Genomic DNA, 27851 nt, shown 5'->3' with positions numbered 1-27851 from the left:
AGTTCCCTGGTCTGCTGTGTCTCTTAATGTCTCTCCTCTGTGTCTTTTTTTGTTGCGCTTGGGCCAGCACTCCGCTCAGGCCAGCTCACCATACGGGCCAGCTTGCCTTCACCAGGAGGCCCTGGGAATTGAACCCTGGACCTCCTATATGGTAGATGGGAGCCCAGTCACTTGAGCCACATCCACTTCCTTCTAATATGTTTCCGCAACTCTCTGCTGAAAGGTGTTTAACACACAAACTTTGTTTTTCCCTCTATGGAATCTCAAGATGGCTGTTTTGTAAAAACAAACAAGACAATGTGTCTATTAGCTCCCCATGGCCCTTGTGGAAAGCCCGGTGTGACACGCCACACTAACAACAGACCGAGTATCCCTGCAGGTGGAGATCCCCCACCCTAGGTAACCAGTTGTTCTAGTTGTGACCATTTGGGTCATCACCAAGAGTAACCTGTTGGTTTAAATGTAAACCAGAATGCTTGCGAATACTGACTGAGCAGCTACTATGGGATCTAAGTGGGGTCTCCTCTCTCCCCATATGCCCACATCCAAATATTGGAATCTTACCACTACGTGATACAAGAACGCACTCAGTAACAAGTACGATAAAGCAAGCATGGGGAAGGAAAGCTTGTAGGGGCTGAGATCTCTCATTTACCCATCCAGCAGCGTGGGAGTCAGGAGGTAGGAGAGGTAGCTATGGTATTGCAAGCAGGAGACAGAACAGTTTATTCTACCTTGGATAGGACTGTCATTAACTAAGATCATAATGATAAATGATAATGTTCATCATTAACATTTATTGAGCACTTATTATTTATCAGGTGCTTCTTCCAGACCATCAATTCTTTTTTAATTTTTCTATTTGCCCAGTTTTTTTCTTCTAGTCATTAATAGATTTCCTTTCAAACTAAAAAATAATTCTGGTCACTGCAACAAGCCAATCAATACAGAGGTGTATTAAACAAAGCCAACAATATCCCCTCCCTGCCAAAATAAAACAAAACAAAAACCAAAAACAATGTTAATAGTCCAGCAGATCATCATGTTTTCACCATTATGAAAATGTCCTCTCTACTTTGAGTTTCATGCATCAACAGTGGGGTTAGGTTTAGCCCTCCTGCTAGAATCTCGGGAAAGTTCTGCCCCTCAGAAAAGGTGTGGGCCTCTGCTAGAGATGCTGGGGACGTGGCAAGGCTGCTCCAGCAGATGCAATCCTGCTGCTGAGCCCCCGGAGGAGGCCCCCGAGGAACACTTGTCCTTGAACAACACCCATGACTCCAGAGTTTGACTTCCAAGCTGCTGCCATCGCCTCTACTGCCGCCCCTGTAAGTGCGTTCAGCCACCTGGGACTGGCACAAGCAGGGGAGACCAGGTGAGAACACTGCTCCCCAGTGAGGCCACCCTGCCGGGTACGCGTCATTGTAGTGCACATAATACTGCCCCTCCGAAATACAACCACACCCTCATCCCTGGAACCTGTGAATGTGACCTTATATATCAAAAGGGACTTGGCAGGTGGCATTAAGTTCGGGATCTTGAGATGGGGAGATTATCCTGAACTATCCCGGCATGCCTTACGAGGGAGTTCTTCGAAGTCCTTAAAAGAGGGAGGCAAAGTCTGAAAAGATGGTGATGTGATGATGGAAGCTGAGAGGGATTTGATGCCACTCTGCTGGCTTTGAAGATAGATGAACGGGTGATGAGACAAGGAATGTCAGGAATGCGGCTTTAGAGTCAAGGAAGAGCAGAGAAATGGATTTTCCCCTAGAGTTTCCCAAGGTAGCGCGGCCCTTCTGACACCTTGGTTTCAGCCCAGTAAAACCCATTTGGGCTTCTCCAAAATGTTAAGAAAATCAATTTGTGTTATTTTAAGTCACTAAGTTTGTGGTAATTTGTTACAGCAGTAAGAGGAAACTAATCTCCCAGTGCCTCTCTGCTCAGCTCTACTTACGTCCCTCTCAGCTGCCTTCCCAGGCAAACCAGACCTACCTGCATGGGCCCAAAATGGTTGCCGCAGCCCCAGACCTCACATCCTCTCAGTTTGAAGCCCCATGGAAAGATTCCGCTTGGCTAATCTAGGTCACCTGCCCACCCTCTGGCACTTCTGGGATGTAAGAGGAAGGATTTGCCTGAAGGTGCTATAGGGACTCTGACTTTAGTGGGGAAGAGTAGTAGTGGCAAAGAACATGAATTCTGAAGCCAGTTTACTTGGAGGTGCAGTCCAGATGTGACCTTGGGCAAGTTACTTGACCATCCTGTGCCTCTGTTTCTTCATTTAAAAATGGGGATAATAACAGGACTCAGTTCATGGAGTTGTTATGAGGATTAGGTGAGTTAATTAGAATAAAGCACTGAAAATCGTGCCCAAGATTTTATCATGATCCTTCCAGAGAAAGTCAGGTGTTCTGAGGAAATGGGACTAGATGCTACGTGGCTAAAATTGATGAACATCCACTCATCCTGGGAGCAGGAGAGTCTAGGAAAGCAAGTGTATTTGTCGACTTCTAAAGCTCTAATGCAGGCCTTCCTAGACCCAAATCCTGTACTAGGGGTGCAACAAAGAATTTGAGCTCCTGGCTCAGTTTGGCCATGAGTAACACAAGGCAGGAAATAGAGGAGGGCAAAGGAGATGGTAGGGAGTTAGATGGGGGCTGGAGAGAGCCAAACTTGAGATTCTCAATCAGAACCTTCTCCACACTTTCATACAGCCAATATTGAAGAGATGCTGGGGACAAAGAGAAGCATCAGGCACCGGCTCTGCCCTCAAGGCACAGTGTGGGATAGAGGAGAAGTAAAATGATATCACAATGAGATGGGAACAAGCATAAATGTATTAGCAAAAGCTGTGCCAGCACAGAGGAGGGGACAGCTCACTGTCCAGGTGATGCTGGGAAGGCTTGGGACAGGAGATGCTGTGTTATTTGGGTCTTGAAGAATGACTAGTCCATCTCTGGGCAAAGAGGGTGGGGAGGGCAAGCCAGGCAGAGAAAACAGCTTGTGCAAAGGCACAGAGGTGTGAACCTTATTATTGTCTTAATTTCTCAGCTGTGATCACAAATACCACAAAGTAGGATGGCTTAAACAAAAATAAATTATTGGCTTTTGACTTTTCAGGCTAGGAGAAGTCCAAAATCGAGGTATCAGCAAGGTGAAGCTTTCTCTCTGAAGTCTGTCGCATTCTGGGGCTGGCTACTGGTGATCCTCGGTCCTTGGCTTTTCTGTCACGTGGCAATGAACGTGGTGGTGTCTTCTCCTTTCTCTTTTGCATTCTGCTGACTTCCAGCTTCTCCTATGGCCTTCTATTCCATGTCCAATTTCCTTTGCTTATAAGGACTTCAGCCATATTGGATTAAGATCCACCTTCAGGGAAGCAAATGTGGCTCAAGTGATAGGGCTTCCACCTACCACATGGGAGGACACAGGTTCGATTCCTAGAACCTCCTGGTGAAAAAGAAGAAGAGAAAGCATGCCTGAGCAGTGAGCCAGTGCCCGTGTGGTAAGCCAGTGCCCACATGGCAAGCCGTGCCTGCGTGGCAAGCCGAGTGCCCACACAGTGAGCCAATGCCCATACAAGTGAGTCATGCAGCAAGATGATGATGCAACAAAAGAGAGACAAAGGGGAGGGTCGATGTGAAGCGCAGCGGAGACCAGGAACTGAGGTGGCACAATTGACAGGGAACCTTTCTCCACATCAGAGTTCCCAGGATCAAATCCCGGTGAATCCTAGAAGTGAAAGATGAGAAGAGAAGACAAAAAGAAAATAGAGGCAGAAGATCACACAGCGAATGGATACAGACAGCAAAAACAGCATGGCAGGGAGAGGGGGGAGGGAAGGAAGGGAGATAAATAAATAAATCTTTTTTTAAAAAAAAAGATCCACCCTCTTTGAGTTTGGGCACACCTTAACTAATAACATCTTCAAAGTTCCTATTTACAATGGGTTCACACCATTAAGAACATATTTCTGTCTGGGTACATAATTCAACCTACCTCAGTTACCATGAGCTAAGGGATACTTATAAACCCTGATCTTGCAGCAGGGCTGAAATGAGACCATCCTAGCCACAGGCTAGGTAAGTCGGCAGGCTGAACAAAGGATAAGCAGACTCCTTGCCCAAACCCATAAGGCACTGCAGGATCTGGCCTCTGCTGTCCCCTGATTCCCTCTTATACCATTCCCTCCTTCACTACCTTCTGTTCCTCAGATTTATCAAAATCTTCCTGTGCCTGTCTCTGTTTTGTTCCAGTGTAGGTGTCACTTCTTGAGAAAAGCCTTCCCTGATCACCCCAATGGAACAGCCACCCTCCATCATAACACTCATCCCACCCTAAACACCTTACTTGTTTGTAGACTTGCTTTTAGATCCACCTCTTCCTCTAAAACATAAAACAAGGCCTTTGCACGTTTATTCACCTGACACCTTGGAATGTGCCAGGCACACTGCTGGTACTCAACAAATGCTTACAGAATGAATGAACCAACAAATGAACAAATCGGCCATTTACAAATACTGCCAGAGGCAAAATCTATGTCAGAGAGGCTAGCTCAAAAACAATGTAGACCCCAAGGGGTTTCCTGGAGCCACTTCCAGGAACCTGCATGTACCTACAGACGTCTGGGGTAAGGTGGTCCTTCCATGGAAGGAGGAATGGTGCATGGTCAGCAGCTCATGCTTGAGCTCAGTCATCTTAACTTGCCTCTCCAGTCCTCTGCTCCTTAGGGAACGGCTTCCCTGGGCTGACCAGCAATTCCCACCATGACTGCATGACCAGTTGGACTATGGTGTGGTCTTCCCCAATGCATCCTCACATGAGAGAATGATTGCTCACCACCTTGGAGTCAGCCAATCCTGGGCACGAGTGCCACCTCAGCCAGCTTATCTGTAAAAGATCAAAAGCTGTCCTGAAAAGTTTTTCCCTTTCATATTTTTGCTTGAACATTTTTCCCCCAACGTTAGTAAAGAACAAGTCTGGCCCACCTTCTAGGGCTGCCATCTCCCATGAAGCTGTTTGCCCCCAAATGTCCCTAAGCAGTATTCCCACTCAGAGTCCCCACACAGAATCCTCACAGTGTGCTCATGCAATGTCCCCACAAATTGTCCTTACAAGGTACCACTTAGTGTCCCCAAAGAGAGTCCCTTTTCTAATTAATATAAAAATCAACTACCTTTTTTTTAAGATTTATTTCTCTCCCCTCCACCCCGGTTGTCTATTCTCTGTGTCTACTTGCTCTGTCTTCTTCGTCAGCTTCTGTTGTTGTCAGCGGCCCGGGAATCTGTGTCTCTTTTTGTTGCGTCATCTTGTTGTGTCAGTTCTCAGTGTGTGTGGCGCCATTCCTGAGCAGGCTGCATTTTCTTTCGCGCTGGGCGGCTCTCCTTACAGGGTGCACTCCTTGTGCGTGGGGCTCCCCTACGCGGAGGACACCCCTGCATGGCAGGGCACTCCTTGCGTGCATCAGCACTGCACATGGGCCAGCTGCACACGGGTCAAGGAGGCCCAGGGTTTGAACCGCGGACCTCCCATGTGGTAGACGGACACCCTAACCACTGGGCCAAGTCCACCACCTGCTAACTACCTTTTTTTTAAAGTTGCATGCCAAGCACTGAGCTAAGCATTTCAGGGTACAGTATCTCATTTGATCCTCACAAGAACTCTAAGAGGTGTGGTCTATCATCACAGATGGGGAAACTGAGGGTCAGAGAATCATCTGCTAAAGACCACAGAGCTGGTGAGGAGCAGCGCCTACACTCTTAACCACTACATACACCCTGCAATGGCCCCGTTACAGAAAGGAAAGGAATCATTTAAATTTGAGAATGAAATTCTAAACCCAAAGGCTAGATGGCTGCAGGTTCAAACCAAAATTTAGAGCTGATTCCAGAGGCAGTAGCCGCTGGCCATCACCCTTCAGCCTTGAGAGATGGCAATGGCTATCAGGGCTGAGGTTCGCAGTGAGCTGGGCTCTGGGCTTCAGCAACCACATCCCATTTTCCCAAAATCATCACAGAAGCTCTGCTCTTCTGCCTCGTAAGTCAACAATTCTGACCAGCATCTAGCCACCTCAAGGCCTCTTGTGTGAAACCAGATTTAGAGGGCAGGAGAGACAAATTACCTGGAAGGAATACACTTTGCCTCTTTTCTGTGCAATTAGAAATACATTCTAAAGTTCTTGTGAAATATAATTGGCAAAGAGTAGACACAAGCTGCACTGGTAGGTCTTGTCTCTGCTCTAAAGAGCATCTCAGCCCTTTGGAAGGTTGGGAGCTTTAGAAGAGTATTGGGAAGCAGATGTGGCTCAAGTGATAAGGCCTTCACCTACCATATGGGAGGACCTGGGTTCGGTCTCTGGGGCCTTCTGCTGAAAAAGAAGAAGAGAAAGCATACCTGCATGGCAAGCCAGTGTCCATGTGGTGAGCCAAGTGCCCATGCAGTGAGTAAATTGTCCATGTGGTAAGCCCAGTATCCATGTGGCAAGCCAAGTGCCCACATGGCTGCCCATACAGCAAGCTGAGTGCCCATATGGTGAGCCAAGTGCCCACCTGAATGCCCATGTGATAAGCCATGTGCCTGTGTGAGTGCCTGCATGGTGAGCCAGTGCCTGCCAGCAAGCCAGTGCCCATATGGTGAGCCAAGTGCCCACCTGAATGCCCATGTGATAAGCCATGTGCCTGTGTGAGTGCCTGCATGGTGAGCCAGTGCCTGCCAGCAAGCCAGTGCCCATGTGGTGAGCCAAGTGCCCACACAGCCAGCTGAGTACCCATGCAGTGAGCCTACACAAGTGAGTCCCACAGCAAGATGATGACACATCAAAAGAGAGACAAGGGGAGAGTCAAGATGAAGTACAGCAGAGACTAGGAACTAAGGTGGCGCAATTGACAGGGAACCTCTCTCCACATCAGAGGTCCCCAGGATAGAATCCCAGTGAATCCTAGAGGAGAAAGATGAGAAGAAAAGATAAAAAGAGAAATAGATACAGAAGATCACACAGTGAATGGACACAGACAGCAAAAACCTCAGGGTGGGGAGGCAGAGGGAAGAAAAATAAAATAAAAAGTTTTTTTAATTATTAAATTTTTTAATAAAAACTTTAATTAGAATTAAATTATTAAAATTATTAAATAATATTTAAATATATTTAATATAAATAAAATATAATGATTTTAATATTATTTCATTTAAATTATTAAAATTAGTTAAAATTTAAAATGCATATATCGGACATGAACAAATACATGCATACCTATGTTCACAGCGGCATTATTCACTATTGCCAAAAGTTGGAATCAACCCAAATGCCCATCAACAGATGAATGGATAAACAAAATGTGGTGTATATACATACAATGGAATACTACTCAGCTGTAAAAAGGAATACAATACTAACACATGGGTTAACATGGATGAATCTTGAGGACCTTATGTTGAGTGAAGCAAGCCAGACACTGAAGGACAAATACTACATGACCTCTCTGATATGAATTAAGCAAATCAAGCTGTCTCAGAGAGCTAGAGACTGGAAGATAGGCTTACAGGAAATAGGTGGGGAGAGGAAGGTTGTGAGCCAACACCCACACTGGCAAAATCTATGATAAAGTAGAGATAAGTAGCTGTGCAGTGAAGGGATAAGACAAGGGCATTGGGATACTATTGGGTTGGGCTTTGCAGGCTTGAGGAGGGCCTGGGTTAGGAGGATGGGTCAGATGGTTCAAGGAATTAGGGGAAGGGTTGGGGGGGAACAAGTGAACACAGGAGATTGTCAGGTATGTGGTTGAAACTATAATGTTGAGAAAACTCTTTGGAAAATATAAGGAAAGGTTACTGGTTTAAGGTATTTGACAGGGGGCAACTGGCATAGGGTGCACCTGGGGCAGGTTTCTAAGGAGTGTGTGAGTGCTCATCATGTCATAGTGTGTTTTATCAGTAGGTGGAGACCCATACAATGAGCGGGAAGGTGTTATGACCCCATCCTGGAGAGGCCTGATGTTCTCAAACAAGAGGGGTAGGTGTCTCTCAAGAGCATGGGTGGCTCCCAATGGGGGAGGACAGACTAGAGTGTCAAGCCCTCAGCATTGTTGCAAGTGTCTATGAATCTTGTCCTTCAAGCAGAGAAGCTTGGTTGTCACTGGGGGCCCTGAGGAGAGGGGAAGTGAGGAATAGAATAGTTGGAAAAGGGGGTAACTGGGGGGCAATGGAAGTGTTCTACATGATCCTGCAATGATGGATACAGGCCATGTTAAATATCACCAAAATTCATAAACATGTATAGTCTAAAATGTAAACAATAATGTAACCAAAAATTTATAAAATTGTTCAGTCTAAAATGTAAACCATAATGTAACGTAAATCATAATGGAATCACGGTTAGGTTAGTAGTTATGTTTTAATATCTGTACATCAGTTGCAGCAAATGTAACATCCACATGTAAAAAGATCATTGCTGGGGAAGAGGGAAAAGGGATTTATGTTGGGTATATGGGAGTTCCCTATATTTTATATGTGACTTTACCATGACCTAAAACTTTTTTGAAGGAATAATAAAAAAATTTTTAAAGGTTATAGACACTGAAGAAGAAATGGAAGAGACTGCCTTGCCACTGTACATACAGGGCAACACCTGTTACAGTGATGAAAGGCAAAACATCCCCAAAAAATTATGATTTTTTCATTTTTTAATACCCCAATTTATTTTTTACTTTATTTTAGTTTTTCTGAATTATTATTCTACTTCTAATCCTTAAACCTATCATTACTATTTGATTTTCCTATTAATTTAATTTGGCAATATATTAGAATTCCCTTTTGAAGGTTTGGATCACAGAGGGGTTCAAATATGGCAAGGGAGGAGCACTGATGTGGGGTGTCATTGATGGGAGATGCATGGGTAGGAAGGAATTCTCCAGGGTATGCAGATATGGTACGCATCTTTGTATGTTCTCCAGGGCATGCATATAGGGTATTCATGTTTGGATGTTCATTGGGTATTGACATTGAGCGTAGAGTATCATATAACAACTGAGGGAGCACTGAGTTCCCATTCTGGAAAACTCTGTCGAACTCCCCAATGGAACAGTAACAAGTACAAGGGCAAAGACCAGAGAAGAATGATGGCCCAATGATAGGCCCCTGACACTGATGACTATGCTTATGAGCCTGTGTGCTTGAAATTTTAACTAGGTCTAGAGCTGCAGGGTACCTAAGAGTTACCTCTTGAGAACTGCCATGTTGCTCAAATATGGCCACTCTCTAAGCCAAACTCAGCACATAAATGCATTACCTTCCCCGTAGTGTGGGACATGACTCCCAGGAATGAGCCTCCCTGGTGCCGAGGGATTTCTACCAAGAACCAGCTGCTGATGCAACTAGAAAAAGACCTTGAATAAAAGGGGGAAACAGTAAACACAAATGAGTTTATATGGCTAAGAGACTTTAAAGTGAGTCAGGAGGTCATCAGAGGGGTTGCACTTACACACATCTCAGGAGGATCTCAGAGACAGCCCAAGTAGTGGTGTTCCTGAGGGCTATACCCAGGTCCTATAGTCATGACAGATGGCTCTGGAGTTCAGTGCCTTGCCAGTGAGCCCTACTTTGGAATTTGTGCTCCTGAGTGTGATGGAATTAGACTCAGATGTGACCTCTCTACACATGCCTCTTCTGTCACTTTGACTGAATCTGTAGTTGGCACTGGGGTTGGTGTATGCTTGGGAGATATCTGGACTGTCTATGTGCCAGCTGGGCTCTGAGCCTCAGAAGAGTTGCAACACCTACTCTCCCATTCATTGGACTTACCCAGGTCAGCTAACAGGGAGGTGAGGATGGTCAACCACCACACCAGGGAACCAAGAGAGTCTACAGCCGCAAGCAAGAGAATTCCATCCATCAGACATATAGGATCTAAGCCCCCTCTCAATGTAGAGGTGGAGTGGACACCACCATCCCAGGGCCCTCACGATGGAGGAATAAAATATGGATTAGAGTGGACTTACTGGTATTCTACTATAGAATTATTGTGACTCTAGCAATCTCTATATCATTGATGTAGAGACAGTGGCCACAGGAGTTGCTGAAGGCATGGAGAGGGAAAAAGAGGTGTGATATTTGGGCATTTTCAGGACTTGACGGTGTCCTGTATGATATTGCAGGGATAGATGCAGGACATTATATATCCTGCCATAACCCACTGAATGGACTGGGAGAGAGTGTAAACTACAACATAAAGTATAATTCATGCTGTATAACAACACTCCAAAATATACTCATCAAATGCAATGAATGTACCACACTAACGAAAGAAGTTGTTGATGTGGCAGGAGTAGGGGGTGTGGGGAGAGGGGTATATGGGAACCTCTTATATTTTTTATTGTAACATTTTGTGTGATTTATGCATCTTTAAAAAATAATAATAATAAATGTTACATAATAAAAAGAAAACAGTGTCAATGGGAGCAGATGCAGCTCAAGTGGTTGAGCACCTGCTTCCCATGTACAAGTCCTGGGTTCAGTCTCTGGTCCCTCCTGAAAAAAAAAGACAGTGTCAAGAAATTAACCCAGTACTTGGAATCTGAAGATTCAATTGGAGTCTAGAACATATCAGGTGGCCTCTCTGAGTCTCAGTTTCCATAACTCAAAAATGGAAGCAGTATCTCCAGCAGTGCCTACTTTACCTGTTTGGTGCGCTACAGAGGTCAGCCCAAGGTTAAGAGTGTCCATCCTTAACTACCCAACAGCCCTTTCACAAGCCAAATAGAACCTAATTGTTGGAGAACAACCAGCTCTGTTCCCTCAGCTCTGCTCCCCAAAACAGTAATGTGTTTTATTGAAAACTCGATTTTCTAAAATAAATTTAATTTCTATGCATTTTAGCTTTGGAGGATGATTTCAAGTTAAGGAGACTCTTTTTTCATGCAAATCAGCTTTGACTTTGGAAAGAACTGAAGACTGAGTTCTAGGGTGTGGCCTCCAATCTTAATGTCCACATTTGCATATCAATGGCCTCTCATTTCATTTGCTGCCTTGACCACCCTCTGAGTTCAGATGGCTCAAGACATAATGGAAAGATGGAAGAAACTCTGGGCATTCTTCCTTTTTAATAAGTTTAAATATAGGAACTGCTTTGAAATAAAAATTCCCACATGGATTTTGGAAGTCAGATTGAGCAGATAAAATAGGTAGTATTTTCTCTAACTTACCAAGACTGTAAGAGAGCATGCAGTGAATTATTTTACATTTACATGGGCACACATGCCCTTTGAGATTCTCATTAGGCCTCCTAGACGCCAGTCATTCATCCCAAAACTGTTATTGAGGGCTTACTTACTGCCAGGCACTGCGCTAAGGACTAGGGCTACCAAGGGGAATGAGACAGACAATGGTCATTGTTCTTTGGCGCTTAAAGTGGGGGAGACAGATTTTAATGAAACACTGAACAACTGCGGAAATAAAATCTGTAATAAGGGCTAAGGGGAAAATATAGAGTGCCCTGAGAATGTGTAATGGTGGGGGGGGGCAGATTCCCTGAGGGACAAATGAACAAAAATGTGCGGAAGAACACAGGTGAGGACACATGTGTGCATGCAGGGTGGAGAGTGGGAAAGGAGAGGAGTCATCTGGAGGTTAAGACCTGGAAAGGGTAATCAAGAAAATGTGTCATTGGTGTGGAAAAAGTGGCCATGGTGGCTGCTGGGTGCAGGGAATGGGAGGAAAAGATGAGATGTGGAGACATTTTCGGGACTTGGAGTTGTCCTGGGTGGTGCTGCAGGGACAATTGCGGGACATTGTATGTCCTCCCATGGCCCACTGGATGGAATGTGGGAGAGTGTGGGCTATGGTGTGGACTACAGGCCATGGGGTGCAGCGATGCCCAGAGATGTACTCACCAGATGCAATGGATGTGTCATGATGATGGGGGAGAGTGTTACTGTGGGGGGAGTGGTGGGGTGGGGGCAGTGGGGGTAAATGGGGACCTCATATTTTTTGAATGTAATATTTTTTAAAAAATGAATAAATTGAGTAGAATTTGAAGGGAAAAAAAAGACCTGGAAAGGGGACAGTGTGACTGTGGTACAGGAGCAAGGGGAAGGGTGGTAAATGGGGTGCTGTGGACAGAGGCCAGGAGCCAGACCCTGCAGGGCATTAAAGATTTTGGTCTTTTTTAAAAGTGCGAAGGGAAGCCACTGAAGGATTCTAAGTAGGGGGCTGTACCGATGAGAGTCACACCGTTAAAAGACTCTTTAGCTACTGAAGGGAGGAGAGATTCAAAAGGGAGCACATGTGGAAGCCTGGAGACAAGATAGGAGCCTATGGTAGGACCAGCCTATATGCAGAGAAGATGGAGAAAGTAGATGGATTTGATGGCTGTTTGGGTGTAGCAGGAGGCGACAGGAGGAAGAGAAAGAGAAGTAAGCATCAAAGATGGTTCCCAGGTTTCTGACTTGTGTAGCTGAATGGATGGCAGCGCCATTCATGGTGATGCAGATACCAGAGGAGCACCAAGCTTCTCCTCTGGAAGACTCAGGAATTCAGTGTTGAAGGGTTGAGTGGGAAGGGCCTTTGAGACACCTTTGAGTTGAAAAGGAACAGTTGGGTGATCAGGATGCAGTTTAGGGAAGGGGCCTGGGCTGGAGTGGAGAGTCCTGAGAGCCTTGGGCTGGGTTTGGATGAGCCTGTGTTGGAAGAAGAAGACGAGAGGAGCCCCAGGCCATTCCAACATTCCTCCCTGTAAAACTGTCTCTACCCCACACTCTGGCCCGAGGCCCAAGCAATATTTCCATGTGCCGTGCATGACATATCTGCACATCACACACAGCTGGTGCACTTTTGCCAGTTACCAATCAATAGCTTTAAATCAACACACCACCTTTGTAGTTTGCATTCTCGCCAAAAATTTATAATCTGAATCTAATCATGAGGAAACAATTAGACAAATCCAGATCATGACACAATATACAGACAGATGGCCTGGCCTATTCACAAGTCAATGTGATAAAAGACAAAAAAATTAAATTTAATTAGAAAGCAATAGGAATTATACATGGAAATACTAAGTGTTCAAGAAGCATGATGTATGCAACCTACTCTCAAATGTTAAAAAAAAAAAAGATAAATGATAGATAAATATAATGAAACAAATGTGGCAAAATGTTAAAAGTAGCTCATGGGGGTTTCTGGGAAGGTGTGTGTTAGAGTTCTCTGTATAGGTTTTGTATTATTTTTGCAATGTCCTTTATGTTTGAAATTATTTCAGAATATAAAGTGTTTAAAATGTAAATCAAGGAAAGTGGATGTGGCTCAAGTGATTGGGCTCCATCTACCTATAGGAGGTCCAGGGTTCGATTCCTGGGACCTCCCGGTGAAGGCAAGCTGGCCCACGCAGCAAGCTGGCCCAAGCAGAGAGCTGGCCCACATGGAGTGCTGGTGAGCAGGCTGTGCAGAGCTGGGACGGCAAGATGATGTAACAAGAGACACTGAGGAGAGACAATAAGAGACGCAGCAGACCAGGGAGCTGAGGTGGCACAAGAGATTGAGCACCTCTCTCCCACTCCGGAAGGTCCCAGGATTGGTTCCCAGTGCTGCCTAAAGAGAAGACAAGCAGACACAGAAGAATGCACAGGGTTGGAGATGACAGGGGTGCAAGTTTCAACTGGTTCAGAGAACAACATGAAATACATAAAGCATAGAGAAATAATAAAACATAAATACATAGAGATATAAAGCAAAGATGGGACCATGTCAAATTGGAGACTCTAAGTGAAGTATGCATATTCATTGTAGTAATCTTGTAAATTTTCTTTACATTTTAAATTTTCCTAAATAAAACGTTAGGGAAATAAGAAAACAAAAAACCTTCTTCAAGAACCACAGTAGGGGAGGCCTAGAACATTTGAATCAAAGACTGCCAGGCTCCAGGGATATTGTCTCAACTCCGTGCCACCACAGCACAGTCTGTTTGCATCTTGAGTTTAAAGAGGCCACTGGGGTGTCTCAACAGTTCCTATTTCAAAGACATTAGAATAAGTTATTTCAATTGTCTGTGCAAGGTCAGCTACAGACATTAAGTACACAGTTGTGTAGGAGGGAGAAATGGAAGAAAATAATTTACATTTGTTGCCCCATACTTCCCAATTCAATTTAATACGCCAAATCTTGGTGATAATCACAACCTACGTGGTTTCAATCAAATCTGATGCTTCTAACTCTCCAACCCAAGCAGGGAGGAAGTCAGGATTCCATGAACAGTGTGAAGAATCATTGTATAATTGCACATTAGAACTGTAATCAGCCTTCTGGCCCCTGAGTTGCCTTCATCACTAGGCTGTGAGCCAAAATGACTTCTTGTGAATGTATCTGCAGGAGAAGAGTTCCAAAGTGCGGGATAGATAGCACTGCCTTTTTAAGGGACCCAGTTGAGAGCATACAAGGAAGAAATGTTCATGAAAAATGAAAAGAGGAGATCTGTTGTCTGACAAATATAGCTCTAGAAGCCCTAGTATTCTCTTTGTAACTAGTTTTTTTAAATTGAAAGTGACACACACACATGGTTTTTTAAAAAAAGTTTCAAACAATAAAAGAACATAATAGGGGTGACATTCAAAATATTTAACTGTTGCAGGAAAGGCACAGACCAATCTGAACAAATTCAGCCATAACACTCATGGCATAGCAGCTACATATACAATTAAAAAGAGCTGGGAAGAGGATTTGACCCTTTGGATAGGGTGTCCACCTACTACATGGGAGGTCCAAGGTTCAAACCCAGGGCCTCCTGACCCATGTGATGAGCTGGCCCACACACAGTGCTGATGCACACAAGGAGTGCTGTGCCATGCAGGGGTGTCCCCCACGTAGGGGAGCCCCACATACAAGGAGTGCACCCCATAAGGAGAGCCACCCAGTGCAAAAAAAGTGCAGCCTGCCCAGGAATGGCGCCACACACTCAGAGAGCTGACACAGCAAGATGACTCAATAAAAAGAGGCACAGATTCCCAGTGCGGCTGACAAGAATACAGGCAGACACAGAAGAACACACAGCGAATGGACACAGAGAGCACACAACTGGGGGGAGGAGGGGGAGAGAAACACATAAAAAATAAATCTTTAAAAAAAGAGCTCTCTCACCTCAGACTCCCAATCTCACTTTCAAGAGGTAAACGCTATTAATTTCTTAGGTCAGGAAGCGGACGTGGCCCAGTGGTTAGGGCATCCATCTACCATATGGGAGGCCCACGGTTCAAACCCCAGGCCTCCTTGACCCGTGAGCAGCTGGCCCATGTGCAGTGCTGATGCGCGCAAGGAGTGCTGTGCCACGCAGGGGTGTCCCCCCACAGGGGAGTCCCACGCGCAAGGAGTGCACCCCGTAAGGAGAGCCGCCCAGCGTGAAATAAAGTGCAGCCTGCCCAGGAATGGTGCCACCCACACTGAGAGCTGACTCAAGAAGATGATGCAACAAAAAGAAACACAGATTCCAGTGCAGCTGACAACAACAGAAGCGGACAAAGAAGACGCAGCAAATAGACACAGAGAACTGACAACCAGGAGGGGGGGGAAGGGGAGAGAAATAAATAAATAAATAAATCTTTAAAAATAATAATAATTTTTTTTTAATTTCTTAGGTCTTCTTCCAGAAATATTTTATGCATCTACCAGCATATCTGTGCATATATATTCTCTTTTTGTACAGATCCCTTTCCTTAAAACACTATACTTTTTTCTTTTAACAGTGTAGCTTAGACATTTTCTACATCTGCACAAGTACAGCTATATCATTTTTTCAAAGCTTTGCAATGCTATTCAAAGTGTAATCTGTGCCAGTGCTAGGCACTGTTTGTTACTGGTCTGAGAAAAGATAAAAAAGGTGCTTGCCCCAGAATGTAAAGCAACTATGTCTCTAAACTCATTGTTGCCTCCAGCTGATATTTTTTTCACAGTAAGACCTTATGATAAAGTCATTGATTGACATTCTGACCCAAGCTCCTTATCTGCTAAGCAGACCAGTAACTAACAGCATACTGTCTACTTAAAGCCACACTGCAGATTCTGTTCTATCATACACTAATTTTTTTTCTCTCCCTTCCCCCCTCCACCCTGGTTGTCTGTTCTCTGTGTCTTATATGCTGCGTCTTCTTTGTCCGCTTCTGCTGTTGTCAGCGGCACGGGAATCTGTGTTTCTTTTGTTGCGTCATCTTGTTGTGTCAGCTCTCTGTGTGTGCGTCACCACTCCTGGGCAGGCTGCACTTTCTTTCGCGCTGGGTGGCTCTCCTTACGGGGCGCACTCCTTGCGCGTGGGGCTCCCCTGCTCGGGGACACCCCTGCGTGGCAGGGCATTCCTTGCGCATGTCAGCACTGCACATGGGCCAGCTCCATACAGGTCAAGGAGGCCCGTGGTTTGAAAGGCAGACCTCCCATGTGGTAGGTGGACGGCCTAACCACTGGGCCAAGTCCACTGCCTACCATACACTATTTAACCATTCCCCTAATGATAGACACTTAGGGCACTGACAGTTATTTGATATTGCAATCAGGGCCTCCATGAACATTCTGGAATGGACATCTTAAAGCACTAGAAAGAGTATCTCTGTATAAGTTGTTTAAACAAACGGGTTTATTTTTCTCTTAAGTTAAAGAATTCCAGAAGTATGCAATCTGGAGCTGATATGAGGTCTCTTGCTATCTTTCTGCCCTTCCATCATTAACCTATTGCCTCTCAGCATAAGATGGCTGCTGAATTCCCCCCAGCGTGGGACACGACACCCGGGGATGAGCCTCCCTGGCACCGAGGGATCACTACCACATACCAGCTGAAGAAGCAACTAGAAAATGACCTTGAATTAAAGATTCAATGCGGAACAGCAGAATATACCTGTCTACATATAATAACATGACTTCGGGAAGCGGTTTGACCTAATGTAAGGGGGAAATGGAAAGGAGAAATGAGATTATAAGGCTGTGAGTCTCTAAAAAAGAGTCTGGAGGTTGTCAGAAGGAATACCCCTATGTACAACTGAACAGAGTCTAAGAGACAGATAAGGTAGATACAACCCCAGGTATTGGTTCTTTTGAGGGATAAAGAGACCCACGGGTTCTATGGTCATGGCAGAAGGGGTTCACTGCCATGACAGATGGCCCTTCTTTGGAGCTGGTGTTTCTGCATGATGGAATTGGACTCAGAGGGGATCTCTTTTCACAAGACTTGCATGCTACTTTATTGGAATTGTAGTTGGTGCTGGGTTTAAGATATATGTAGGGGATTTGAATCTCTGGACTGATAATATGACACCCAGGCCCAGAGCCTCAACAGACTTCAGCTCCTACACTTTGATTTATTGGACTTACTCCACTCAGCTAACATGGAGTTGAAGAAGGTCAACCACCACAACATGGAGCCTAGAGTGTCTACAACTAGAAGCGGGAGGAGTGCATCCAGTACCCATGTGGAATCTAAGCCCTCACTTGACATAGGTGTGCAATGGACACAACCAATCCAATGTCCACAGAGAAAATGTGGAATGGGTGTGGGAACGGTAGCCATGGGGGCTGCTGGGTTTGGGGAATGGGAGGAAGAGATGAGATGTGGAGGTGTTTTCGGGACATGGAGTTGTCCTGGATAGTGCTTCACGGACAATTACGGGACACTGTAGATCCCCCCAGGGCCCACTGGATGGAACGTGAGAGAGTCTGGGCTATGATGTGGACCATTGACTATGGGGTGCAGTGATGCTCAGAGATGAACTTACCAGGTGCAATGGATGTGTCATGATGATGGGAGAGAGTGTTGCTGTGGGGGGAGTGGGGGGGAGTGGAGGGTGGGGGTGGTGGGGTTGAATGGGACCTCATTTTTTTTAAATGTAATTTTAAAAAAATAATAATAAATAAATAATTAAAAAATAAAAATAAATAAATATATTCTAAGTAAAAAAAAAAAAAAAAAAGATGGCTGCTGAGACTGCAGCCATTTTGTCTATAGTCTAAGCAAAGGGAAGGGAATAAGAGAAACATCTCCCAGCTGAGTTAGTTCCCTTAAGGAACATTTCTTAAAGGCCCAAATAACACTTTTGCTTATAGTATTGACCAGAACATAGTCACAGGTTCACACCTTGCAAGAAAGGCTAGGAACCATACATAGTCTTTTAGTTCAGCATCAGTCTTTACCATCCCAAATAAATCAGGTTAATGTTATTAAAAAACAACTAACATCAACAACAGAACATGAGAATAAATATTGCCCTGGCGACCACAAGAATCCCCCTTGCAGACTTCTTACTACAGGGAGCTAAGGGCCCAAGCTGCTGGACTTTGAAATCCATTGGCCACGCCTCCCATGGGCTTCCAGCACATCCAGTCATTAGTCGTGAGAGACATAGGACTCCTTCGGTGGCTGACGGCTTTGTGGAACCTTAGACTGCACCTTCCTTAGGCCACATGGCCGCCTGGGATGATTGCACCCAATCTTCTTTCCCTCTCTCCTTCACTTTGGGGTCTGGGTCTGAGCCTTCTCCAGCTTCCTCCCTATTTCCTTCCACACAGGCATTTCCCCTAGTATAAACTTGCATATTTAATCCCATCTTGTTGTGTCCTTCTCAGAGGACTTGGACCAACAAAATTGGCCAGGCAATTCACAGTCTCCATCACAGATTCAATAATGCACGTAACACTTGCTCAACTCCGTGACGGGCTCATAGTAGGCACTCAATAAATAATAGCAGAGGGGTCATAACGGTGGGGGAGGCACCGATGGTGTTGGAGGCAGCAATGGGGTAAGTTGTGCAGAGCCAGCCATGGAGAAAGTATTTTGCAAGGAGCCAGACACAGGGTCTGAGGCAAATCATGCTGCTCCATTCTCCTTCATCCCCAGAATATTTTTGTTGCAGTAAAATCTGGTTAAAATCAGCACTAAAGTCCATGTGAAAGGGACAAAATAGGCTCTAGATAGTCCTCATCATAGGACAACTGAACTGTTATTACTTTGCACCACCCTTTTCAAGTCGTTTTTCAACAAAAAAGAAAAAACAACATCAGGGCAGGCCTCAAGGCAATATTTCACAAATAAACCCAATTTTTAATCAGAGCAACTCTGACTCTCGTATTGGAAAAACAGCAAGCAAAAATTACTTGTTATGATGATCTAAGAATGCTCTTCCTAGGAGAACGATTTCAGTACGGAAGTTTAAAGCACATGCAAATCTCTACAAAAATAATAAAGACTTCCAGGGAGAACACATAGTGTGAGGGAAGGTAGAGTGGGGATAAAAGGTAGATGTGAATTTGTATATAACCCAAAAGTTTCATAGAACTTAATAAACTCTATGTGCCTGGAGCTTAATAAATGATGCTTGCTTGCACAGATAAATGAATGGTCCATTCAAGATTATAGCCTACCATTCATTCATTCATTCAAGATTTGTATAAAGCCTTCTATTGCCACACCCCATGCTAGGCACTGAGGGTGCCAGGGTAAACAAGACAGCCACCATCATTGCCCTCATCATCTTCCCACAGGGACATTTCCTCTTCAGACATTTTTTGTAGGCCTCTCTGCCTAAATGGGACTCCAGATCTATCAGATTTAAAGCTCATATATTGCCTCTGAAATATTTTCTTGGTCTTTAAAACCAAGTTTACTCAATCATGTAATGTTAGACCTGATGTAACCTTAGTTCTTCATCAGCCTTTGTGTTAGCTATCTTCTGCTGTGTAACAAATTACCCCAAACTCAGCAGCTTAAAAGAATAAACATTTATTATCTCACACAATTACTAAGGATCAAGAATCTGAGAACAACTTAGCTAGATGGTTCTGGCTTGGGGTCTCTGATGAGGCAGCAGGCAAAGTGCCATCTGGAGGCTTAACTGGGGCTGGAAGATCTGTTTCCAAGAGGGTTCACTCACATAGATAGAAACTGAAGCAGGCTTTTGGTTGGAGGCCTCAGTTCTTCATGGGCTTCTCCATAGAGCTCCTCATGACAAGGCAGTTGGCTTTCCCAAGAACAGTGATCTGATACAGAGACAAAGAGAGACCAAGACAGAAGCTGAAAGGTCTTCTTCTATAACTTAATATCAGAAGTGACATGCTGTTTTCATTTGCTGAAGGCTGCCAATACATAATATAAGAAACGGATTGGCTTTCATAACAGGAATTTATTCGGGCAAAAGCTTGTATCTCTAAGGCTGTGAACATGTCCAAATCGAGGCATCATCAGGGAAATGGATGTGGCTCAAGTGATAGAGCTTCTGCCTACCATATGGAAGGACCTGGGTTTGATCTCTGGGGCCTCCTGGTGAAAAAGAAGAGAAAGCATGCCTGTACAGTGAGCCAGTGCCCACGCAAGCGCCCACGTGGTGAGCCAGTGCCCTGTACAAGTGAGTCACACAGCAAGATGATGACGCATCAAAAGAGAGACAAGGGGAGAGTCAAAGTGAAGCGCAGCAGAAACCAGGAACTGAGGTGGCACGATTGACAGGGAACCTCTCTCCCCATCAGAGGTCTCCAGGATTGAATCCCAGTGAACCCTAGAGGAGAGAAAATGAGAAGAGAAGACAACACAGCAAAAACAGCAGGGCAGGAGGAGGGGAAGGAGGGGAAATAAATAAATAAATCTTTAAAATAATATATATACTTTTAAAAGAAATGGATTGGCTTTTATAACAGGAATTTATTAGGGCAAAAGCTTAGATCTCCAAAGCTGTGAAAATGTCCAAATCAAGGAATCATCAGGGAAGCAGATGTAGGTCAAGTGATTAGGGTCCCGCCTACCATATGGGAGGTTCAGGGTTCGATTCCTGGAACCACCTGGTGAAGGCAAGCTGGCCTGCACAGTGAGCTGGCCCAAGTGGAGAGCTGGCCAACGCGGAGAGCTGGCCCAAGCCAAGTGCTGGCCCGAGCCGAGTGCTGGCCCACACAGGAGTGCTGGCCTGCAAAGGAATGCTGGCTCATGAGGCAAGATGGTCCAAGCGGAGAGCTGGCACAGCAAGATGACACAACAAAAGGAGACACAGCAGGGAAGAGGATGTGGCTCAAGCAATTGGGCTCCCATCTACAATATGGGAGGACCCAGGTTTGATCCCCAGGGCCTCCTGGTAAAGGTGTGCCCACGTGGCAAGCCAGGTCTGCATGATGAGTCAACCCCAGTGAGCAATACAATAAGATGTGACACAACAGAAGAGAGACACAGGGGAGAGTCAAGGCAAAACACAACAGAAACCAGGAAATGAGGTGGTGCAAGCAATAGGGAACCTCTCTTATACATCAGAGGTTCCCGGGATCAAATCCTAGCAAAGCCTATAGGAGAAAACAAGAAGAGAAGACAAAAAGAAACAGAGAGGATCACACAGCGAATGGACACAGACAGCAAAAACAGCAGGGTGGGGGGAGGGGGAGAAAAAAAACGCAGGAGACCAGGGAGCTGAGGAGGTGCAAGAGATTGAGCGCCTCTCTTTCAGGAAGGTCCCAGGATTGGTTCCCAGTGCTGCCACAAGCAAACACAAAAGAATGCACAGTGAATGGACACAGAGAGCAGACAATGAGGGTAGAGGGGATAGATAGATAGATAGATAGATAGATAGATAGATAGATAGATAGATAGATAGATAGATAGACAGACAGACAGATAGATAGATAGATAGATAAAAAAAATTTTTTTAAGTCATCATCAGAGATGCTGCCTCACCAAGGGTCAGTTGCTAGCAATCCCGGACTCCTGCCACATGGCAAGGAAAAATGACAACTGGCCTCTACCTTCACCTCCAAGCTCAGGAAGGAGATGCACACTCTTGCTCTGTCTCTCCCCTCTCCTCCAGGCTTCGATGCTTCAGCTTCAGGTGCTCTGCTGATTTCATCCTCCAGCCTCTCTCTTGGCCTCTCGGGATTTGTGTCTTTCTGTGGCTGCAGGCGATCCTAGAATCCTCTCACATGGCACGGTAAAACGGCAGCTCTCTTTCTCTGTGCATTTCTGCGTGCTTCTCCCAATTATAAAGGACTCCAGCAAGAGTGCCAAGACCCACCCCGGGTTATGCCTCACACAAGTATGCCAACCAAAGGCCCTAACTGAATTCAGTCTAATCAGAGGGTCCCACACCCACAGGAATGGATCACTTTAAGAAAATTATTTTCTGGGGTTCACAAAAGATTCAAGCCAGCACACATACCATCACTTCTGCCGTACTCTATTGGTCACACAGACCACTCCTGGTACAGTGTGGAAGGGGACTACCCATGGTTGTAAAAACTGGCTACCCCAGCCTCCAAGAAGAGCTCCCCTCGTTCCAAGTGCCACTGGGGGGCAGGGGTGCACATTACACTGTTTGAAATACAGACACACACAACAAGTAGTGAATTTACTCTGTCCTGGAAACCCAGTGTTTCAAGCTCCATAAAACTGTTTCTTCAATTGCGCTTTAGCACCATGCCACAGGCCTGCAGAGAAGAACATCATAAGAAACAGCTCTAATGAAGTCATTGCTGTGTCTTTGTCACGGCTTAGGCAGTGTCTTCTCTCTGACGACCCACAGGAAAAACCTCTCTCTGGTCAGGAAAATGTGTGCTTTTTCTAAACCGCTATGATGTTTTTCTCTTTTGAAATCCTGGGTCTTGTTAGCACTCATGTTTCCTTCTTTCCTTTGACTGTTCGGAAGCTCAGAGGCAAATGTACATTCCTCTGCTGGCAAATGAACAAGATTCTATGAACCCATTTCCTGACCTAATGTCATCCTGGAGTTGTTCCTTCCATTTGTTCTCTCTTTTCTTCAGTTCCCTCAACTTTTCATTTTGTCCCTTTGTAGATTTTGTGCTTTTGTAATCCCTCTCAAAGCATTTGTGGATTGAGGAAGAGTATTAAATACATAATAAAGTTTTTGCCCAAAAGACTGATGACCTGCACACATTTGCCATCTAGTGGTGAGAGGTGTAACTGCCAGAATAGGGGCCTCCCTGACTTTTCAGGTTTGTTTTTGCAGCAGAGTGCAGGAGACCAGGAAGTTCTCTGCGCTTTTTTAGGGAATGGGGATTAAAGCAACTCCCAGCAAAGCTAAGGGTCAGGTGATTCAATGGCTGGAATCCAAGGTATTTATTGGAATCTAAAGAAGGCAAAAACTAGTGAAGACCTTGTGAGTGAGGAAGGCACTGGCAGTGAAGGGGTTAAGTGAAAGGTGTTAGAAAAACTTAACAATAAAAATAGACCAGACTCAGGCAAACAATCTTAATGTGGGTTGATTGAGGACATGACTAGCCTTTTTTTTTTAAGCATTCACATTAACGTAGGAAGCTAGAGATATAGCGTAACATTTTCATTTTGTCCTTAAAAAAACGGTCCAAGGTCACACAGTCGGTTAGTTGCAGGTCCAGGGTGACTCCCAGCCAGTTACCTTTCCCCAGCACCATGCTGCCCCTAACTGTATACAGCAGATGTTCATTTGGGCTTTCATTTTGCAAACGGGGCTTCCAAATAAAAATCAGATCATCACATAAAATTGCTGGCTCCAGCATGTTTCCATGGAATTATTTCTTGCTGTTTTTGCAGCTGCCCCTTGGCATGCCCCCAAAAAGCCAGGGCGGAAGAGATGGTTATAAAGCACTGACTTCATTAACCTTCACATCCAGGCAGAGGCCATCCATTCACGATCGAGAGGGAATCCAGCAGCCTGGCACAATAGATGGGGAAGCCCTAGCCTGGGAAAGAAAAGGTAAGTGTGTTCATTTGCCACTCTTAGCCCAGGGCCAGGCTCTGGACAGGATGGTGGGGTGGCAAGATCAAAAGTCCAGGCATACATATTCCATCTACCTATACCCTGGTGTGTGTAATTGGGCATAATCTGAGCTACAGATCAGGGCTCTGGAGTCTCAGGTTCAGCTGTCCTGGACACAGCCTGATATCTCAGATGACTGAGAAGCCTGGAACTACTGTCCAAGCAAGAACTTGAGATGTTTACCATATTAGACAGCAAAAATGGAGAACATTTCAATCATCCCAAAGAGTTCTATTAGACAGTACTGGCCAAGAATATCCTTTTCTGGATCTTCTGCTTCTCTGGATCCAAACACTTCTCCTAGGCCCTTCAAACACTTTCAGGACTTGGGGCTTGAGTCACTGGTTTCTGAAAGGGAAAGGATCCAGGTACAATGGCTGCTCCAATCTGAGGTCCTCGGCTTTACCAATGACCCACCTGTGATAGAAAGCACCTAGAATTCAGTCCCTTAAACTTTTCAGGCTTCTATGCTAACAAAAGGTGTCAGAATAGGGCTGAGGGGAGCAGCAAGAGTTAGCAGGGGGCTCGACCTTGAGATCAGAATGACCTAGGTTTCTATCCCAGTACTGCCATTACTAGTTGGGTGATCTTTGGGCAAGCCTTTGGACACCTGTTTTCTTGCCAGCAAAAAGGAGCAAACGCCCATGGTTGTTAGGAATATTAAATGTGACCATGGATGAGACGTGCATAGCTCGTGGTAAATGCAGATTTCTCACTCATACCTTCTTGATCTTTTGGATGCTACTGTCCATTCTGCCATGGACTGGAAGCAAGGGTCACCTTCTCTTCAGAGATGAGCACTGATCATGCTAGCCACTCCACTCATTCTCTCAATGAAAATACCAACTGCACAGCCTCATGCTCAGTATCATACAGAAATGGAAAACAAGTCCCTGAAAGGAGAAGCTCACTGTCTCATGGGAGACATTAGTAGATAACAGTAGATAGCAGGGAGACCAGAAGTTAATTGAGAGTACACAGAGGACCCCTTCACAGAGGAGATAATATTGGAGTCAAGACAGGAAGAGGGACAGCATGTTAAGCAGAGGTAACAGGACATGAAAAGGGGAGAGACAGGAAAGCAAGGTAAACCCTATTGTGAAGGTGCTTGAATGCAGGGCTGAGGAGTTTGAACTAAAACTTGTAGGGGACACAATGCCTCTAAAGGAAGTAAAGTAATCAGATTTGGGTATTGAAAAGATTTCCATGATTGCTAGTGTGGAAATGGTTTAGAAGAGGCAAAACTAGAGAAAAGAAGGCCAGCCTCAATTTGCTTCCTTCTCTCCTACCTTACAGTGCTCCAATCACAAGGGACTTCTCTTGGTTCCTTGAGGAGCAAAATACGAAGTTCTTTCCTGCCTCTAGGGCATTACATTTGCTGTTGGCTCTGTCTAGGTCTCTCCTCTCTTGGTTTGTTACAGAGCTCAAATGCTCTCCGTCTTCAAACATTTCTTCCTTTCCCTAATCTCTCACTCTAATGCCCCCCACCTGTTACACTTTTGTAGTACCCTGTTTCTTTTTTCTATTTATCACAATTTGAAGTTTTATTCTTATTTGTATTATTATGCAATCAATGTCCCGCTTCCCTATTAGACTGCAAACTCTGTAAGGGTGGGACCATGTCTAAACCCATTCAACACTGTGCCCCCAACACCCAGCACAATATCTGGCACTTAGTACATCCTCAATAGATACCGGATGGCTCAGTGTGAGAACAGTCGGGATGACCACGGCTAGCCCAAGGCTGTAGCACCAAAACCGAGAAAAGGAGACAGATGTTCCACACAAAGTGGACAGGACATTTTTGAGGTAAGGCTCGGAATTTGTTCTGATTGTGCAGAATTCTGCCTACACTACCAGCTGTATGTCCTGGGCAGATAAATCCTTTATCCTCTACACTTTCAACCTCTCCTCAGTCAAATGAGGACACCCCTGCAGTTGGAAAGAGTGCATGTCCTGAACCAGCAAGGATAAAGCTCGGGCACAAAGGGCCGGAGTGACCCAAACGAGAACCAGCTACCCGCTGCGAATACCTGGAGGAACAGCTGACTCTCCTGGAAGTCGCTGCCTGATGGGCGTCCTTACATAAAATGGATCCCCCGGGTGCACAGCGCCATGGTTCTTCGTAAAACCAAAACGTGGCCGATGAGCAGCGGATCGTTTTCCCCATTTGTCAGCTGATTTCTAAAAACTGCTCAATCGAAATCTTAGCCCTGAAGATTCTCAGGACTACAAGGTAGAAGGAAAACTGACGCTGAAGAAAACCCAAGAAGTACATAGGTGGATGCCCACAAGCCGCGCCACAGCGGGCAGAGAGCGGCCACTCACTCCTCTTTCGGCTAGTTCCCACCCCTCCCACGACCCCCACCCCCACCCCTACCCCGCCCCATGCCCGAAGCGCAAGCAGCGCCCGAAGCGCAAGCAGCGCCCGAAGCGCAAGCAGCGCCCGAAGCGCAAGCAGCGCCCGAAGCGCAAGCAGCCCCCGAGACCTCCGCGTTACTACATTTCCCAGAGGAACCCGCGGCGGCTCCCGTCTCCGCGCAAAGGGAAGAGGCTCGCTTCACCTCCCCTCCACACCCACCTCCACCCAGAACAGGCCGGATGCTTTGATCCAGAACATTTTGCCCTCCAGGCCCCCCTCCTCACCTTGTTAAGAGTACTACCGACATTGGACAATCCTGGCACCACCCCCCGTGGAATCAAGCCCGGAGGAAATAAGTGCCGCAACACCCTCTGGGAAATGTAGTTTCAAAGACGACTTCGGTCAAACAGTCACCAGAGCAACGGGCTTTTGCAGCCAATTAGAGCTCGGACTCGGGGCTTGTCACGTGACCTGCGCAGTCACCTGTTGTGGGACTGCTTTTGTCCGTCCTGCTGAGAGAAAAAGGGATCCGAGCTTCGAGAGCAGTGTTACCTTCTAGCTCATGTACACGACTTCTGGACTGGCCTCCCCAGTTTTCACTTCGTCTCTGTTGCCCGGACACAACGCTGACCTCGTATTTGCAAATACTTAAATTTACCATGACCTGATTTTTCCAGACGTTGTAAGTCCTTGCCATGCTCTTTCCCCACCTATGGCCTCTGCAGCAGCCAAGCTGAACCACTCGAGTTGCTTCAAAGCTTTAGTGAATAAACCTTAACCAATTATCGCCTTATCTTTGGGGACCTCTTTCACTACCCGTTCTCACTCCACCACCCTATTCGTGATCACCCATGGCTATTGCTTCGGAAACTTAAGTTCTGTGACCCTTCTACTTTATCACAATCAGTCCTCATCTAGTTTCATTTCTCCACCTACCCAGCCTGGACCCTAAGAATCTTCTTTTGCCTCACGTCCAACCCCTAGATTTAATACAGTTGCCTACTTTGCACACCGGCTTGGTGGTGCTCCTGGAGGGAAAAAGAAAGAAAGCACCTAACCTCAGGTTGGTGCCACTACGAAATCAAGGTCTCAAGACTTCAGCTAAGCCTTAAACTAGGCGGGATGAGATAGCTTTGGAGGGAAAGAGGCTAAACAACAGCGGCAGGAAATTGGCTGCGGTGTCCTCTGGTAGGAGTAAGAGGCTTCGGAAGGGCCATTTTCTTTGTACCTTCCACCTCACCCTTAAACTTCATTTTTATCCTTCTATAAGGGCATGAGAATGAAATGTAGCACAAAGCGAAATATTGGTTATGAGTATTCTAGAATGGCAAATTGATAAGAAAGTAGAAGGTATACAGAGTCAGAAATGTAATGTATAAAGAATGAAATAAATATCAAGAAAACTTAGGAAAGGCTCTAAATTGGTATAAACTAAAAGAATTAAATGAACCCAGAGAGCAAATGGTAACATCTTTTAAAAAGCAGTATGATGTAAAGAGATAGAGTATTTCTGATGAAAAACCACACACAGGCAATGTTTTGTTAGCTTTCTAGAAAGAGTAAGATTAAACAAAAAAAAAAAAAATTCCCTTGGGAAGTATCAGGTGTAAGAAAACCCTGGAAATTAGCAAGTAACCCAGCATCAAAAAAGTATAATATTTTAAAAGGGATTTTTTCTTGAGGGGAAAAGAAATCCCAAACAGATATATTTGGACACATCAGAGGGCCCTACTGTGCAGCACCTGTAGAGGCAGAAGTCC

The 27851-nt window shown here is 45.4% G+C and overlaps 1 long non-coding RNA gene across 3 annotated transcripts; it reads right to left on the bottom strand.

Moving 5' to 3' along the window:
- Nucleotides 1-777: 777 nt before the first annotated feature.
- Nucleotides 778-26215, bottom strand: LOC101417334 (uncharacterized). Of its 3 annotated transcripts, XR_011647333.1 has the most exons (6): nucleotides 25763-26215; nucleotides 19878-19983; nucleotides 9275-9371; nucleotides 6320-6355; nucleotides 4699-4881; nucleotides 778-3441 (listed from the first exon to the last, which is right to left on the bottom strand). It is a non-coding gene; the product is annotated as an uncharacterized lncRNA (long non-coding RNA). The 3 variants fall into 3 exon arrangements; XR_011647335.1 differs by lacking the exon at nucleotides 9275-9371 and having other exon boundaries at nucleotides 25763-26063; XR_011647334.1 differs by lacking the exons at nucleotides 6320-6355; nucleotides 9275-9371 and having other exon boundaries at nucleotides 25763-26188.
- Between the last annotated feature and the right edge of the window lie 1636 nt (nucleotides 26216-27851).

The sequence above is a fragment of the Dasypus novemcinctus genome, chromosome 24, assembly GCF_030445035.2.
Source record: "Dasypus novemcinctus isolate mDasNov1 chromosome 24, mDasNov1.1.hap2, whole genome shotgun sequence".
Taxonomy (NCBI): Eukaryota; Metazoa; Chordata; class Mammalia; order Cingulata; family Dasypodidae; genus Dasypus; species Dasypus novemcinctus.
Note: the sequence above shows the minus strand (reverse complement) of the source record. Positions and strands in the feature narration are given on the sequence as shown.